Source organism: Rattus rattus, chromosome 2 (assembly GCF_011064425.1).
Source record: "Rattus rattus isolate New Zealand chromosome 2, Rrattus_CSIRO_v1, whole genome shotgun sequence".
NCBI lineage: Eukaryota > Metazoa > Chordata > Mammalia > Rodentia > Muridae > Rattus > Rattus rattus.
In genome coordinates this window covers 217,152,619-217,171,066 of record NC_046155.1, presented here as the reverse complement: position 1 = coordinate 217,171,066, position 18,448 = coordinate 217,152,619, and the positions used below count along the sequence as shown (strand labels likewise).

At 43.5% G+C, this 18,448-nt stretch overlaps 1 pseudogene; it reads left to right on the top strand.

Moving 5' to 3' along the window:
• Positions 1-5,301: 5,301 nt before the first annotated feature.
• On the top strand, positions 5,302-8,898 carry LOC116893563 (annotated as a pseudogene).
• Positions 8,899-18,448: the final 9,550 nt, after the last annotated feature.

Sequence of the window (18,448 nt, the reverse complement as noted above, 5' to 3'; positions counted from 1 at the left end):
AAGCTTCCATGGAGATCAGAACAGTTATTGAAAGATTGTTTTCCAAGTGTTCACGTCATCTTGCGTCCACGAGCCACCCATTCTGGGAAAGTCTAAGCGGGGTCTTTAATACCTCCCTACACGTGCACAGAATGAACAGTATTAAAACCCTATTGATTCTGAAGCAAGGAAGAGCTGTTCCAGTAAGGTGCCAGGTAGAGAGCAACTGCTTTTTATAGAGCAACACATAGTAACTAAAATCGAGCGCTACAGTGTTTCTTTTCTTTTTAAGCCTGGAGAATTGTTCTCTGTACCGTACTCCCCACCCAGCCCCAGCCTCATTCTCCTCCTGGTGCCTGGTGACCGAAGATCCACGAGCTACTTGCAGCTGGTAGAGGTGACACATTAGAAATTCATTTTTCCTGTCATAATAACAAAGTGGGGAGCAGCAGTCTGGGCATAGCTTCGTGTGGGAAAACCCACAGAAAGAGACAGCTGAAAGAAGCTGTGCTTTTCTCTGATTTTCTTGTCAGGGAGAGCCATCTTCAAAGGACTGGAAGAAAAAGAAAAAGAAAAAAAAAAGAAAAGAAAGAAAGAAAGAAAGGGGGGAAAAACCCTGTTGCTTTCGGTCATCTCATCTTTAGGGGAAATTTAGTTCTGTTCTCCCACCCTTGAACACATGTGTGGGGATACTTGATTCGCCGTTGGAAAAAGTGCCCTCTAACGTCACTTCCCTGGGTTTTGTCTCTGAAGTCCTAGAGATGGTAATTTAATTAGAGAGAAATTAAGGGGAAAGGAAATGAGATCCTCTTTCAGAATAAATGAATGGACAGAAGACAGTGATGTAAGCACTCACACTTTTCAACAGCTTTACATAAACTGTGGAGCAGAAGGCTAGAAGCCTAGGTCTTGAACAGACAGTCTAGGTGTATGCAAACTAACACGTACCAGCTTGGAAGCCTCCCTCAACGCTCTGCTAAAAGCATCATGGCTTGACCTCTGAGGAAATAGATTTAGTGATATACATTATTCATTTATTTATTTATTTTTAATATGAGTACACTCTCGGATCCCATTGCAGATGGTTGTGATCCACCATGTGGTTGCTGGGGATTTGAACTCGAGACCTCTAGAAAGGCAGTCGCTCTTAACCGCTGAGCCATCTCTCCAGCAGTAACATGAGTTAGAGTAAGTATTCATGTTCATAAGCAAAGCAATACTAAAATACTCCCCCATCCCTGAGCTAGAGAACCCTTGCTCTTGATAGGCAAGTACACTGAACTAAATTCTCATCCTCCTCAAACATCTGACTATGAAGCCACCTGAAGAAGGAAAATATTTCAGAGTCCTCAAGGAGAAGGAATGTTTAAAAGGTGCAGACTTCCTTCCTGGAGCACAGAGTCTCCTTGATGTTCATGATGCTTTTGGGAGCTTATAGAAACCTATTCTATCTTACCTAAAAGAAAAGAGAAAACATCTAATGTTCTAAAGTGGTTAATATCACTAGGGTGGGGGGCTTCACAAAGGTCCCAGGTAGCAGAGCCTAGAAAACCCTCAATATGGATCAGAAACCGCTCCCTAACTCCACCACCTGCCTTAACCCTATTTTGTAGACAGGAATTCATGCCCTGAGTTCCCTGAGTTCAATGTCAACCAGCAGGGGCTGCTAGAGAACGGCCCAGGCCTTCTGTCTGTTCAGAGTCAACTGCAGGAGCAGAAGACAGCAAGCCCCAGAGAAACAAAGCCTTGGTGAGGCTAGGGCTTGGTAGCCTCACAGAGCACAATTCTGATTTGCCACTGAGACATGAGCTCTTTTGAGGCTAGAGACTGGGGAGTGAACATATGATAAGTGGCTCTCCTTACGTGCACTTCTGTGAGTCTCCCCGTGCAGGTTCTCCTGTGGACTCAAAGCTATGGTGAGCTGGGCTATTATGGGATGGGGGTTGGGGGATGCCCAGCTTTGACTGAAGTCACTCTTCCAAGGAGGCCAGTCCACCTCTGGGTGAAAAGCTGAATCTTAGTCTGCTCCTACAGGGGGTGAGTTTTGCATTTTCTTTTGTGCCAATTTTTAAATGAGTCAAGATTTACTCGGCAACATCAGTCAGATGCGAGAATGGGCCCTCTGGAGTAAGTTCACTACCAACAAACAAGTGGAAACTTCGGAGGGGTTCTAGGCTTTAATAAAATGCTGCTTCTCTCTGGTGACAGTTTCAGTAAAACCTCCTTTGAATGTCTGCCACTCTCAGCTACAAAGGGCAGTTCAGGGAAACTCTTACTTGAAGTGACATTTACTGTATTACTGAGACCTATTGGGTTAAATAAAGGGTTTTGTTGTTGTTTTGGGTTTTTTGTTGTTTTGGGGTTTCTTTTGTTTTTTGTTTTTGTTCATGTGTGTGTGTGTGTGTGTGTGTGTGTGTGTGTGTGTGTGTGTGTGTGTGTGTGTTTCTGGCCCAATTGTAAATGTTTTGAATTTAAAAAGACACCCAAATTCATTAAATGTGTGAAATGATGGGAAAAAAAGTGTGAAATTGTAACAGTCGGTTTGTAGTTGATTAATAGAAATCTCTTCTAACAATCACCAGAACCTTCCAGGGGTCATTGGAACCGAGCAGCTGTAGAGACAGCAGGAGCGGGTTAGACACTGCCCAATGAGGACTCATGGAGTTCCAGACAAGTGGGCAGAGGCCCGTGCACTCCAGCTCTGCTGGCCTCTGGGAGAGGCTGGCTGCAAGGTCAAATGAATATGCAGATTGCCCGGCAAGGTGCTGCCTTGCCCTTGAAAGGGGTTGTTTTAAAGATGTATGAGGGTTGCAAAGTGGATGAAGTCACTGGGAGCACACTGGTCACCTTGGTCCTGGGTAAACGGCTTGTTCAGGGACAGCCTCTTAGCTTACCCGATTGTGCCATGAGCAGAGCTTGGTGATTTGATATGTGGCAATAACTTTAGGGAGTCTTGAGAGGAGCTACTTAATGAATACAAGATTTGGCAATTGATTAAAATGTCTGGATCACACTTGCCACCCTGCCCCCCATACAGACCAACCCTGACAAGGGCAAGGAAGGGAAATGAAAAATCACTTTGAGGAGAACTTTTTCCCCATGATTTTTTTGTCTCCACCCTCCCTAAACCTGTAGTGTCTTTGAAACCCTGCTGCAGGCTACCATTCTTAAGTTAAAGGAGTTTTGCTTTCGGAGAGGTACAAAGGGAACATCAAAGAAAGTGTCCTGGTAGTGACATAAGGGCGGAATAATGGGGTGACCTAGCAGCTAGAGTCTTGGCCAAATGCTGAAAGTAATTCACGCCGCTCACTAACAATGGGGGACGTGTGACAATGATATATACCAGGAGACAAGGACAACCACTTTGCAGGGCTTCGATGCCCCCACAAACCCAATTGTGGGCAGATCAATACTGTCATAAGACAATTATCAAAGACCATCACCACATCATATCTTCATACCATAAGCAGCTCAAGGCGCCAGGGATGGCTTTCCTACAGAAAGCGCACAGCATAACTTTGAAGGGTGTGAAATTGCAATGATTAATAATTATAGTTATCAGCACATGTGCCAGCTGCTCATGTATGGTTTATCCCTTGATTGATGGCCCATAAACGCCTATCTATCCCTCTGATGTCGAATCAAGGGGGCACACAACCGTGGGCAGAGTGAGTCCCTCTCTTTGCCAGGAGTTTCATCAAAATAAAAAAAAAAAAGAGTGGGCTAAAAAATCTCCCTGGATCGGGAGACACCTCGGTGAGAGGGTCTGCCTTTTGTTTGCCTGGCTGCTTTATGGGCGGCTGAAACCTGTCTGGTTAATGTTCCCAAAGCCTTTGAAGTTTGGACTGCAACGAACAAGGGGCTATAGTTTTCTAGGCCCCCTCACTCTCTGAGCTGTTGCCAGGGTGCGAACAATCAGTCTACATATTACAGACAAACCCACTATGGCCAACAATGAAAGAGGCAAAAAAATCCCCTCGTCTTTGGGAAGCTGTGGTCATCAGATGTGATTACAGATGAGGGTTTTCCTGGGCTTCGAGAAAATTTCAATGACTTCATATGCTTCTATCCAGACGTAGACATTGACAGAACGTCAAAATGTGTTTTAGGATCTGGTTCCACAGAAGGCATTGCCATCTTTAGGATGAAAAGACCACTCCACACAATTCAAGTGAAAGCACATGGATTTCCTTCTCTGTAAACCTTCTAAATCACGGTTTATGGGGATCAGCTGCTACTCACGAATCATGCAGTGTCAATGCTGCATGTTTGAGAGAAAAATGAGAGAGGACAGACATAAGCTGTTTCAGACATTTGATCTTTGGCTTACCTTTCGTTTTCCAGACCCATTAAAGAAAAGACAAAGCAAGCCGAGGGTGCAGAAAGTTTTTGTCTTGTTTTAAATTTCTGGGTCATCGTTATTCAAGTTTATCGACACTAGAGAGATAAACATTATGTTAGAAGGAAATGCTCTGAAAGGTAGAGCAAAGCAAGCCCATTGAACATGGGGGGGGGGCGACAGAGCAAAGAAAGCTTGTTAAAGATGACAGAAAACGTCCTTGGGGGAACAGGCACCAAGGAGTCTTGACGAATTTCCTCCCTACCAAGTTTGTGGTTCCCTCGCCCACTGTGTTGGACAGCAGGTCGCAGTTACACGGAAACCCTACATGCAGTGGGAGAGAGAGGTTAGGGCCATGGGGACTCCGGCCCCTCTTTCCTGATTCCAGCAGCTCCCCAAGATCAGCAGCTATCACCAAGATGGAGGGGTTTTTATGCGGCGAATAGATCAGTTCTGACAGCCCACGCCAATACTTACTGACATTTCAGAATGGTGTACACAGAGGTAGAGCACTCTGGAATAGGACCATAGGGTTCAAAGTCACACGGTGTGGTTAGAATCCCCCTCAGAACACAAACGAATTGAAAACACCAGGAGCTATAGCCACGACTCATTTCAAGGCAAGGGCTTGTCTGTATATAGATCAGCGGGTCTCAGCCTGTTGGTCGATGACGACTTTGGGGGGGGTTAGAACAACCCTTTCGCAGGCGTTGCGTCTCAGTTATCCCGCATCTCAGCTATTCACACTGATATTTATAACAATAGCAAGGTTACAGTTAGGAAGCAGCAACAAAGATAGTTTTATGGCTGAGGGGGTCGCCACAACGTGAGGAACTGTATTAAAAGGTCAGACCGTTAGGGATGTTGAGAGTCACTGATAAGGATGAGAGTGAGGAAGTCTTTAACCCAACATCTGACAAGTGACATATGAGCAGTGTTCACCATCTGAACTGATAACAAGCTTCCATAGGATCCCATTCAAGATGAACGACTCCTCCAAGGGCGATAACGGCACGGGCGTCTCCTATTTTAAACAGTGTGCGGAAGGCCGATCATCAAGAACAGACGACTATGTTAAATATCGTTTCTAGCTGCAGGTCAAGAAGTATACTTGAAAGCAAAAGACAGCTTTTATGAAAATCAGCTTCGATAGTGAAAAATGCATTGCTGGAAATATTTAAAGTTCAAATCTGTGTGGAGGAAGGCACAATTCTATTTGATTAAATATGCCCGACCAAATTATATCTTAATGATATATTATTTAATGATTACAATAGCCATTTGTGTGAATTTAGAACTCAGTTTAAAATGAAGAGCCTGTTCAAATAAAAAAATATAAGAAAGCAGATTTAGAGATAATGGAATTTTCACTCACATGTGTTTCAGACTTGTATTTCTGACATACATAGAGTCCGAAGTCGTGACATTTTGGAGATTACAGTTACAACATTTTCCCTTTCTCTTTCCTCCTTCAAAATTTTCCATCTTGCTCTCTTTAAAAATATTTCCATCTTTAATTCTAAACACTCTCTCTCTCTCTCTCTCTGTCTCTCTGTCTCTGTCTCTCTCTCTCTCTCTCTCTCTCTCTCTCTCTCTCTCTCTCCTAAGTATATAAGTGTACTTAGTGTGCTCAGTCCTATAATGTTACTTACGTGTATGTGATTCCAGGAATGGCAGGTTGGTATTGATCAATTGGAACACGCTTCCTTGGGGCTTTTCCTTTTAGATTTGTGCCTCCAAGATATGAATAGGTATTGAAATGGCAAGCAAATTTCTGTAAAAATATGTGAAATGAAGCCAAAATAGTGTGTAAGTCAAAAATTGTCAAGACAATACTGCATTTCCCCTTACATATCAGAAGGACGCTTAAAGTTATAAGTATGTCCATGTGTCTATGTGTGCGTTGGTGTAGATGACCATGAGAGAAGTCAGAGATGTCAAGAGAGAGAGAAAGCAAAGAGGGTAATGGGGATGGACTACATGTAACATGAAAGCAGGAAGGAAAACCAACTCATGTTAAAGTGGGAGAGGACCTGTGGGAGGTGAGAAGGAAGGAGAATGAAGGAGAGGAAACCTCACTGATACATATGTATGGAGATGTCGCTTGCTGAACATTGTTGTAATGACATCGGACTAAAATCTACTTGGCTATAAACCCCGTTTCTTATTTCTTGATTCAGGTGGGCATCCTTGGACTATGTTTCTTCAAAGTAACGAGTATAGTTAATATGTCAACAGGGGATCTTGTGAATGTAGCTTTCCTGATGTCCATTCCTTTAAGCCAATCACCAGTCCACAGCATTGCTGAGTCAGAAACTTATTCCAGTCCCTAACAGGTTCATTAGCTGCGTCTTTTGAAGAAATAGGTCTATGTCATAGCTATATAGGTCTATATTCCCAGCATAGTGTCAGTAGGACACATTCACAGTGTCACCTTGGAAGGCTTTCTTGGAGAAATCTATACCAGTATCTAGGTCCACTGGGGGTGAATCCTAGAGCCAGGCTAAGCAAGGTGGATTTAGTGAAATAAACCTAACCCACACGTCAGAAGTAATTTTGGGTGACAGAGAATAAATTAAATCTAGCATCAATTCTGACACAATTGGCACGTCATCGGTAGAACAGGTTTGGGATTGGCATCAATTTCTTCGAGCAGCCAGATTTCCCTGGAGTTGCCAGAAACTGATCTCCAATTATTATTACATATGCTTGGAACTTGAACCATACACATGTGGCCATGGGGTTACTGCCAATCAACATGTAGTTAGGATTTTGCTACAGAGGACAAGAGTCGGCATTGCTTAGGGGAAGGTGTGTACCATAGAAGATTTTTGCCTTGATCAAAGAGGTCACCATATTCTTGGGGAGCACATAAAACTTACAGCACTCTGGAAATCGTAAAAAATTACCAAAGACAAGATGGTTAATACCAAATGCATGCATAGGAAAAAAAAACATGGTAACCAAGTTCTGAAGAGTCAAAGGTCAGATCAGAGAGGCCAGAGAAAGACTCATTGAGTAGACGAGACTTTGATATGATCCTGAACATGGACACCAAGTGTCAGAAACGCACTCCGTAGAAGTTGAACTCTGTGTTTAGGAGAAACTACTACTGTTGATTACTCTGGATACTTTCCAAACCTTAAAATACGAGTATTATCTGTCGACAGTGTTTCCGGTATCTCAGGATAACAGAGTATGTTCTTATTGTGTTCCTTGAGGTTTAGGGGCAGGTGATGTTGATCTACGTCCTCTGGTACACATGTGTGACCGCATTGGAATGGCTGCATCTATTCCCCTAGTATTTGTCCAGGAAGGAAAGTAAACTTGGTGTGGCGATAAACAAGAAGGAGTGCCTACAGTCAAAGAAGGAATGTAGACGGGTCATCAGGAGGACAATGACTCCGTGAAATTCCACTTACATGTCCCCGTTGGGCGTGAACACAAGTATGAGAAGGCACTCTGTACCTTACAGAAGTTTACCTTCTCATGAACTCTTTGTTTCCTTTTTTACTTTTAGATGTTTAAATGATTTTGCATTCAATCGCAAATATACATGAATATGTTTCTAAAATACATAAGCATAATTCCTGCTTTCATATTTTCATTTTTTTCTGGAATATTTAAACAATTTAAAAATAACGCTGGGGTTGGGGATTTAGCTCAGTGGTAGAGCGCTTGCCTAGCAAGCGCAAGGCCCCGGGTTCGGTCCCCAGCTCCGGGCGGGGGGGGGAGAAAAAAAAGAAAAAATAACGCTAATTTTTTTAAGTCCTCCAACGAGAGGCTGGGCTTCGGGTTGCAGCTCAAGATTTCTGCCCAACCGCAGGCTTTGAGCTTGGGGGAAAGCATGGCTATAGGGACCCTTGCCTGATGTGAACTAAGTAGCAGAGCCATACCTCTGTAGACCGCCTGAACAGACCAGCAAAGACTCGTCTTCCATAGCAGCCTAATTGTAGCTTTGGTCAACCCTGGCCATCGCTGGCCTCTACTGCACCCTTTGCCCTCCATGTGAGTAGAGACCACCACTCACTCCCCCACCACCGGAACCCATCTCAGATTTCTGAACAGCCTGGGGGCTGCCTTCTCATTCATTTCCAAAGATGTGGTCTCAAAGCTGCAGATAATGGAGCATCCAAGAAACAGCCTACAGTCTGAACATTACAGTAGCTTGCAGTCCATGGCAGCCTACGAGGTGAGCAACAAACTGGTGGACTTAGCTCGCCGCTCCGGTCCGCTACACTCTAACTCGGGCTGCCGGACTGTGCTGCGCCTACATCGCGCTCTTCATTGGCTACAGCTGTTCCTGGAATGCCTGCGCACCAGCTCTGAGGATGCTCGCACCTCCACACTCTGCACTGAGGCCTACAGTGCCATGCTGGCTGCCTATCACTCCTGGATACGTCAGGCTGTCACTGTGACCTTCTGTGCCTTGCCCTTAGGCAAGGTCTTCCTTGATGCCATGATTGTGGGGGTCCTCTGAGCAAGCAGTGGAGATGCTGGGAGAGGCCCTGCCTTTCCTGGAGCAAATGTTTGACATCTCCCAGTTCTATGCTGAGCATCTCCTGCTAGACCTGCCCTAAGAGTGGTAACCGTACTGTGTGGACTTCCCCTGCTCAAAACTGGCTTTAGGCGACCTGGGACTGCTCCCACAGCAGCGCTTTCTGGATACCTCTGTCGCCCCTGTAAGCTGAGCTTGTTAAGAGCCACGATAGGTAAAAAGAAAAGTTCCCCGGCAGCTGAACCTAGAAAGGTGGGTGCAGTCCAAGATGAGACCGTTGAACTCCAGTTTTGCCCTCCACTTTAGTTATGTGTGTGTTCAGTCAGGCTCGATTGAAGTGCAGATGGCAAATGGAGAAGATGGGGGTGGAGGTGGCCGTGTCACGTATCTGCAGCAACCCAAGGTCGCTCTACCTCTGGTGTGTAGAATCTGAAATGGTATAAGGACCCAGGAGCTGTCTTCCCTGCAGCCAACGTGCCCAGCCAACGTGTATCCTCCTACACCCATCTTGAGCCTCGGACATGCGCAAACCGCCCTGGGCCTACATGCCCGGGTCCCCTTCATATTCTAAGAGCTGTCCTGGGGTAAAATGATGTTCCTCTGGTGGTGGCATGAATCCTGAAGGCTCTTTCCCTGCCCTTCACCTGCTTCCTTGTTAGTCTCTCTGCATCCCGAACAGGCCCTGTCCCTTGGAAATGGAAACTGTGAATGAGAGCGGAGGCTTCTCTAGAAGAGCCTGCCCTGGTCAGTGCAGCCTGTTCTGCAGCTTCTCCAGCACAGCCTCCTCCTGAAGGTAGCTTCTTACAGCACACGCAGCCCCCAGATTCTAAGATGTCAATACCAACTGGCCAAACAATTCCTCTCTCTAGCCAGCCCTGCTGCTCCTGTTGCTATGGTACTCAGGTAACTTAGGATATGACTTGTGGAAGGAGACTGGACCCCTTTGACTGACAGATGGCCATACTCAGCAAGTGTATAAGACTCTAAGCTTTCCCACTGGGTCTTAATGTTAAACCTGAGGACAGTGTCCTCAATGTAGCTGATGTGTGTAAATGCAAACTTTGGGGCATCTCTTTCTTTAAGAACTGTGATATATGTAGTATTTCCAACATAAATAAATTACACCTACATCATCAGGTATAGCAAAAATTAAAAATTAAAGAATAATATAAGTTCCCCAATGAAGAATCTCTATTACCAGAATATCTCTATCTCTATTGATCTCTAATCCCAGAAATACCGTATTCTACTCTGGCAAGTAGACTGGTCCTCAGGGCAAAGGGAGGCCTTCTCCACCCCCCTCTGTTTCTTCTCCTCCTTTCTTCCTTTTCTCCTTCTTCTTCTCCTTCTCCTTCTTCTCCTTCTCCTCCTCCTCCTCCTCCTTCTTCTTCCGCTTCCTCCTCCTCCTCCTTTTCCTCCTCCTCTTCTTCTTCTTCCTCTTCCTCTTCCTCTCCCTTTTTTAAATAAAATATTTATTTCTACGTGTGTGTGTGTGTGTGTGTGTGTGTGTGTGTGTGTGTGTGTGTGTACACATGCACTCAAGAGGCAACAAGAGGATGTCAGGTCCCCTTGCAGGTTACCAGACATGGGTGCTGGGAACCAAACCTAGGACCTCCGCCAAAACAGAACAGTACATGATTTTGACCTCTGAGCCATCTCCGATCCCAACCTTTCCCTTCTTAATGAAGGAAATTCCCTCTCCTTTGCCCTCTGACCTTCGATCATGATGGCGTGGCTTAGGCTTGCTTTGTCAGCACAGAATCTCCCATGTGGTTCTTGAGGCATAAGATGCTGTTGGCTTCTCTTAGCAGCATCTTTCGTCACTTTTCTCTCTACGAATGCTAAACACCCACCCTTAAATGGCTCCTGATCATTCTTCCAGGACATCCTAAGTTGGATCACTCATCTGGTTACTATGTAATCAACTGCATTATGTTTTCCTGACCTCTTAAAATGTGTGCAAATTCAAGAGCTCTGTGCTTGGGCCCCATATTCATATCTCCTATGTTTATGGCTCCTCGGGAATGGCAATTAATCCTCATTTCATGGTGTGGTGGTCTTAATAGAATTCTTATCTCATATGGTGATAAGGTGTTCTCGTTCTTGTTTGGTTCCCTTGCCCAACGTCTCTAAGAATAATTGGGCTGATAATCACGTCATAATGTCATAATGGATTGTTTTATTGCACCGTACTTTCTAACTAGAAGGATTCGACACGTTTGCCCACTCTAAAGCCCTGACTACTCTCCATAGCAATTATTCTCCCAGGAGAGCAATCAAAGGCAGAGACAACATGAGACAGTAGGTTGGTGGAGTTTCAGCTGCCAGCCAATCAAACAGAAAAGAGGCGATCGCATAGCATAGCGTCCTTCCATTGCTCTGATGCAAGGGAAATTAACAGATACCGTCAAGAGGCAAAAGGAGCCACAGCCAAGTGTAGCATTATGTCCCTAGCCTGTTTGGGGTGAGACCAAAACATAGTGCATGACCTTAATCCTGAGGACTGTACCTTTTGATGATGCATGCTGAGTAGGGAGTAAAGGAGGTCTTGAGTAAATGTATAGGGAACGAAGTCCTATGTGATAACCAAGTACATTATCAACGAGAATCCTGATGCTCAGACCCATGGGAATTTGCACAGCCTTCCTCTGCTCCATGTGGTCTAATGTCAACAGAGTGTACAGAAAACACTCTACTTTCTCCTCTTAGCTCTCTATAGCCATACAGACACCTCCTACTGGGACTAGCTAACCCCTCTTGCTGTGCTGTACCTAATATTTGCTGAGTTTTTGGTTTGTTGTATGGTAGGTGCCAATCTATCACAGCGAGCATGGTCCCGCCTCATCCCAGCTCTTCTCTATGTGTGTTTCTGTGACTGTCATTTCTTCACCCTAGTCAGGTTTCACAGTGGTCCTGAGTTAACTTACACTTCGTTGGTTATATAATTTCTGCTTACTCAAATGGAAATGTAACCAGTAAGGCAGAGCTCTTTTCTGCCTGTCTCTTGCAGATGCCAATGGAAGGAGAGAAGAATGGAATCATTTAAATGGTATTTTATTCAGAGCCAGCAACCTGAAAAGATGGATAAAACGTAAACTTCAGGTTTCCATTTTATCTACAGTTGGATGATTTTACAGGGAGAAGGTGGGGTGTTGGGGGTCAAAGGCAGTCAACCACACTGGAGTTCAGTTACCCCTCAGGTCCACTCCTCAACCATCCTCTTGAGACTTGTGACCTATGCACATCTTATACTGTCGTCCATGTTCTTCCTTCACTCTGTGGAAGTCTAAGCTCAGGTCCTTGAACTGCTGACCCAACTTAGTGTCTACCAGCATCGACCTAGCATTTCCTCCATGGAGCCCTCAGGGCTAGAAGAGGATTAACTTGGTAAAACAAACATGTATTTGTTCGTGCACATGCAGAATATGCATGCACCGGCAACATGCATGCACCAGTAACATGCATGCTCCAATTTCTCTTTACAATATGGAATATAAACATGTCTTTCCACTATGGAATATGAAAATGTCCCTCAGAAGCAGAAGTAGAGGTCTCTCAGTTCAAAGATGGCAGTGAAGGTTGACGCGGGACTCCATATGGTTGGTCCATTGCTTCTGTTAAACAAATTCCTTCTACCACTGCAAGAACTCGTGCCTCAGTTTAGCCATATACGAAAGAGCCTTGTACCTCTTGACAGAGACTGGCTTTCATAGAAGTTTATGTTTGACTCCGTTTTCATCAGAAGAACTTCATAATTCAGCCTAACAGGGAACAATAACATTTTTAGTGGAGTAAATACTATATTAAAAGTTCAAGACCAAAAATTCTGTAAGAGGACAAAGCATCTGATGAGTACAAAGATGTCTTAGATGACTATTGAAAAAAAGTGAATATATCAAACATTAAAAAGGAGAAAAAAGTTTTCCTATAACCAGAACCTGTGAACTCTACTAGCATGAGATTTCTTTCCTCTTATTATTCTCACTGGATATAATTATCTGTGCAGCTAAAAGATCAAAATTGAAAACGGAATTATCAATTTCAGACCACTAAAATATTGAGTGAAATGGTGTTCAATTCCTCTAATTGGCTTATTGGTCTAACCTTGGACCACTAGTAACTCTGGGTCAAATCAACAAGTCCTTATTAGGGCACTGGGAAGACACCAGACATCTAAGCTATAGTTCCCACCCTTACATTGGTACCTGGTTCATGGTATGACAGTGAGCTACTAACAGGACCATTAGCTTATATCTGAATTGGTCGGAGAGGTAAGTAAGTTCAGATTAGGGAAACCTGTAACAGGATGGCTTTAACCATTTCATGTAAATGGAAATATGTGGTAACAATATTGGATCAAGTCTTTAATTATCTGAACCTCTAAATGTTCATCTGAGTGAACTGGTATCTTCATGAATTTTTATAATCTAGGACTGGGCACTAAACTGCCTTTCTTACTTAAAGAACTGCTACTCATTCTCAACCCAAAGATGTCTTCCCAAGAAAAAGTACCTCAACTCTCTAGAGAGGGTTGGATTTCTCCCTTCTTCCCTAACTGTAGCACCTGGTACACAACTTGAGTATAAAATGACACTATTGGAAATACTTGTTTGTTGGCTCTGTTTTCTCTAGTATTGAATCCTGGCAAGCCAAGGACGGTCTCCATTTTTAAGTATTCCAGTCTATAACATGGTGCCTGGTGCTTGGTTATTATTGAAGTGTGTGTCTTTGGGCGTATTTACAGGGATGCTCATAGAATCAGAGTAGGATTCACTTGGCAATTGGGTAAGTTCTTAAACCAAAACCAGGCCACCCTCAGAGAAGTTCTTGGTTCTAGACCAAAAGAGAAATATACCCAGATCAAACTGGATACCTTGAGTGCCGGTAAGAAAAGGTGATGTCAGACCCATCCTATGATCCCAGCAGCTCAAGACGTCTTCAACTGTCCTCATTCACTGCTACCAGTGAGATGGACTCTCGGACTCTCTGCCCCTTCTCCCCCGAGACTCTATATTGTGTGCCAGACATGTTTTCTGATATTCGAATGGCGTTCTAGACATCCATCGAGCATCTACTATAGCCTGTGACTATGCATGAAAACACTAGAGACGCAGACTCATTGCCAGAGTCAGACAAGTAGACCTGTGTCAGTGAGTTTTCTAGAACAACTGTCTTCCTGGGTTTTTCAAGAGTTTGTTAATGATTTTGGTAAATGGAAGGAAGGAGGAGCCATGATTCTTAATACACAATAGCTTAAAATATTAGTAAACTTATAGAGATGTAGTATGCCGAGTTGTTTCTTCCTGTTGCACTCTGGCTGTGTGCTGTCAACCTTCATCACCCTGACAGACACTGAACTCTGTGTTGTCGATTGTCTAGAACTAGGGATGTTACTCAGAGCCATCAGTGGTCTGAAGAGAAGCCCTTGTCAGGTTCCTTCATCAAACCCTGAGCCCCAATGGTGATGGCTTCTAGAAATTGGCTTTTAAAATTGTTTCTGTGTAGGTAGATTTCCATTCTATACACCTAGGTCTCTCAGGGTTTCGGAGACACTCCGCTTTCCCAATCCCTCTCATTTGCCTATTTTGTATTTTCTTAAAAACGAACGCAAAATTGTATTGTTTCAAACCAGATTAATACAAGTGAACATATAACTTCCAGGGTTACTGATTTGTCTGAAACAAAAATCAAAGCCCTTTAAAGAGGCATACTAAAACTATGCATAAAGTTGTTTATGAGACTAGGCATACTAAAACTATGCATAAAGTTGTTTATGTTATGAGTTGTTTTAAAAAAAATAAGAAAAAGAAAATATTGACGATAACAACAAGATCACAAAGCAGCCAGCCAGAAGAGGTGCCAGTGTTGAGACAATTTGCTTGACAGCTGGGATCATATGCATTCAAGTGAAGGGAGGATTATAATAAATTAATCCTGCAGAAGTCCACTGCAGTAGATTGGGTATAATCTGGGAACTTGGTAGTAAATAGGAAATTGAATTAAAAATTTAGCCTTATTATACATTAACCGTGGATTTTCCACATGAAAGGAAACCCTTAATACTTCTGTTTGTATAAAAAGAAACATTAATCTTTACATCTACACAGTTATTTTTATCATGATACTTGTCTATTCAGGCTGTTTTCTCAACACTATTTATGCCGAAATGGGCATCTGCTCAGCTCACCCAATTCAAAACAAAAATTTGCATAATCTGTATTTGCATAACAGCAAGTGGGTGGGGTTTAGGCAAGCGCACAGATGAACATAAAATTCAAATACGGGCAGGAGGAAACTCAATTTCATTATAAAAAAACCATGTTTGTTTAAACATAAAAAAGCTGTGTAAACAATCCAAGTGTGTTTACTGTAGTTTAGCCTACAAAGCTCCCATTTTGTTCCCATCCTCTTAGCAGTTCAATTGAATGAATGCAAATAAACTCTGGATGCTCACAGGAGACTACAACTTAAAAAAAAATCTACTCGGAAATCGGATAGAACAAGGCATAGATGGAATGGTGTGCAGAGTATGGAAAAAAGAAAAGGAAAAAAAGTTAAAGATAACATTATAGATTCAAAGAAAACGAGATTTTTTTTTCTTTCTTTCAAAAATTAGTCTGTCAGAAAATGGAAAAGGAAAAGGGAAGGAGAGCGGCAAACGAAATTTAAAAGCAAATATTTAATAAAGAGCTTAGAAGCAAATAAGTACAGTAGCTGACCTACTATGAGCCAACCTACTATGAGCCGACTGACCTAATAGGAAACGGAGCATCCGAGATAACGAGCATAAGTCAAGGTGACAATGTCACTATAGCCAAGACAACGGAAGAGAAAGATCACTAAAGTGGATCCTTAGAAACTTAGAAACAACGCTTTGGCGCCTGTATGTTAGATCTAAGCTTGAATCTCTTAGACCAAAGAAACAAAACCTGGACTCACAGCGGACATTTTGTTACGGCTGACTTTTAGCAAGTAGACTGTCATCTGTGGTCAGCCAAAAAGACTGTAATGTTAGGTCTATCATAACACAAACTGGGTATTAATGGAGCCATTAATCACCATCAAAACTGTATTAGGGGTGGATAGCCAAAGAGAGCTTAACTGACAGCAAGTGGCCATAAACCTGTCCAAAAACTAATTTGATTACCATCCTATCAGCATCTGTGCCACTTATGAGAGTTCATTTTTTTGATGAAATTAAGTAGACAAGTCATTCATGCGTATAATAGACATCTAAATCATGGTAAACATGTTGCTGGCAAGAGAAGTGGTGGAAGAAAGTGGGGGATTTTTGGGTCTCTGCATATAGAGGCAACTGAATGGAGAACAGCATGTGCCCAACAGTTGGGTACAAAATGCCATCAAAGACACTTCGGATGCAGCCTCCGGCCAAGTGAGAAACGCATAGTTTCAAAGTCAGCTGGTGAGACTCCGAGAACGTTGTTTATTTATGGCAAGGAATGTTTTGCCAGAATAAACTCCCAATCTTTTATGGGTCATAAATGTTCCCAGCAAACAATCTGTTTTATTTGGGAGACATTTGGGTCAGTTAAGTTTCAGTCTTGACAGTTGAAATGGTGGCATGTCATCATTTGGGACAGTCTAGGGAGAAGCGGTGCCTATGCGGTGGACTGTGAATGAGAGAAGAAGCACCCTGAGTAAGAGAAGGAGCACCATGAGTAAGGGGGAGCACCATGAGTAAGGGGGAGCACCATGAGTAAGGGGGAGCACCATGAGTAAGGGGGAGCACCATGAGTAAGGGGGAGCACCATGAGTAAGGGGCTGCACCATGAGTAAGGGAAGGAGCAGACTTTGTTACTCAGAGTGAGAAACCTTTCAACTTCTACAATTACCACCACTACCACCACTACTACTACTACTACTACTACTCCTACTACACACACACACACACACACACACACACACACACAAACACGCGTGCGCGTGCACGCGCACACACAAATCCTAAACTGAGGAAAAGGTTTGTTGAAAAAGTGTTTTACGCATCAAAACTTTGGCTATATTTTAACATACAAAGGAAGGTACATGTGAACCAAAACTGCACTTGGGTATATTCATATAACCCCCCTCTTGCTCAGTGTGCTCATTCTTGGAAACTAGAGCTTTGCTGTCTCCTCAGTTGTGGTTGTCTCGCCACACACGCATGTGGAAGCGTTGATGGAAAACAGCAAGCTTGAAAATGAAGGCATTTTTCATTTAATATTGAGACTCGGGGTAATGTCCCATGACTCTCTGAGGAAACCAGGCAGACTGAGACTTGTCTCTGGGCCTTTGAAAATGCCACTTGGCCAACAGGAAACACCTTGTAGTGGTTACAAGAAGGAGCCTGAGACCCAGGAAGCTGCCGATGCCTCAAGCTGAAGCCTTGTATGGCCTGCGTCTTACCTGAGTTTGCAGATGGGCCATTTCCCAGGTGGGCCCAGCCAACCGCTCCTCATTAATCATGGCTTAAACCTCTCTCAGCGGGGAGACCTCAGGTTAGACATCATTTGGAAACAAATTGGGTGAAAAATAGCTCTGACAATAAGGAGCCCACATGGAATTCCCCTGTGAGGGCTTCAGCAGTGTGAAAACAGGCTCTTCCAAGACACTAAATGATCTGTCAGTTAGTGGATGACATTATAATCCGGTTTTGTGTCATATCCAGCTCTAAGCCACTGCGGCAAGCTCCAGCCTTTGGCTGAATTTCTATCCCCCTAGACCCAGTCGATTTACAGAGGGCATTAGGACTGAAAAGGTGTGTGTGAGAGATTGTGTGTGTGTGTGTGTGTGTGTGTGTGTGCATTATGTGTGCATGCCTGTGTGTGCGTTATGTGTGCACATGTGTGTGTGTTACATGCAAAATTATGCATATTCATGGCTACATAGTAGCAAAGAAGAGGACCTGGCCATGTGCTGCTACTAAAATGATACTTGGCAAATACCCTGTAGGACTATTAGAGTCACAGGCGAATAAGCCCTGATCTGAGTAATTTCATGGGATATTAAGAAAAGGAGGAAGAGGAGGAAGAGGGGGAGGAAGAAGGGAAGAAGGCAAGAAGAAGAAACTTGGAATTAAGACATTATGTGCGTTCTAGGTGAGAGAAATTCAGCCACCTTTCTCTCAAATACATCCAAACCTTCAGAGCCTTGGGATACATTTATTATTTTTGAGCTTCTTAAAAGTAACTGTGCGTTTGCCTTAAAATGACAGATGGTTCTACCACAACTTAGCCATGATTTATACTAACAGATTGCATTCGGACTCACTGTAAACCAGGGTGTTTTGTCTTTCTCTCCTTAGAATGATTTAGTGGGGGCGGGGGCGGGGAAGAGGACAACATCAACCCATGTCCGATAAACACCAAGACATCATTTATAAAATGGATATTTCTCGGAGCACAGAAGTTATCTGCTCTCTTGTCTTACATACACTCAGTTCATTGGAATCCTCTAGGACTTTATTCGGGAAAATGTAAGACATGCAAATCCCTGGAAAGGTCAAAGGTTTTGTTTGAGCCTCTGGCTTGTTAGAATCCAGAGATGTTTACACAAACCATAATATGCCCGTATTCCTTAGCTTAGTCACAATCAAGCAACTTCCCTGATCTACAGGTTTCAGCTGGGAGATA